The sequence below is a fragment of the Cebus imitator genome, unplaced genomic scaffold, assembly GCF_001604975.1.
Source record: "Cebus imitator isolate Cc_AM_T3 unplaced genomic scaffold, Cebus_imitator-1.0 Scaffold118, whole genome shotgun sequence".
NCBI lineage: Eukaryota > Metazoa > Chordata > Mammalia > Primates > Cebidae > Cebus > Cebus imitator.
Genome location: NW_016107433.1, coordinates 2870941 through 2871233, shown reverse-complemented (window position 1 = coordinate 2871233; position 293 = coordinate 2870941).

The following is a 293-nucleotide window of genomic DNA, read 5'->3' as shown; positions in this document are numbered from 1 at the left end:
AAAAAAAAAAAAAAAAAAAAAAAATTAACTTTACATATTTTACTTCCCTAGTTAGACAGACACTACGAGAACAATCTCACAAGATTCTTAGGACCCTCCACAAACTCTAGATTCAAACATTTACATTTATTCCAAACATTTACTGTTTACTGTTACAAGTCTTAATGATAGGCCGTAAGAAACAAAATCTCCGAAAGAAATAAAAACATTTACAGGCCGAACCCAGCGGCTCAAGCCTGTAATCCTAGCACTTTGGGAAGCCGAGGTGGGCAGATTACTTGAATCCAGGAGTC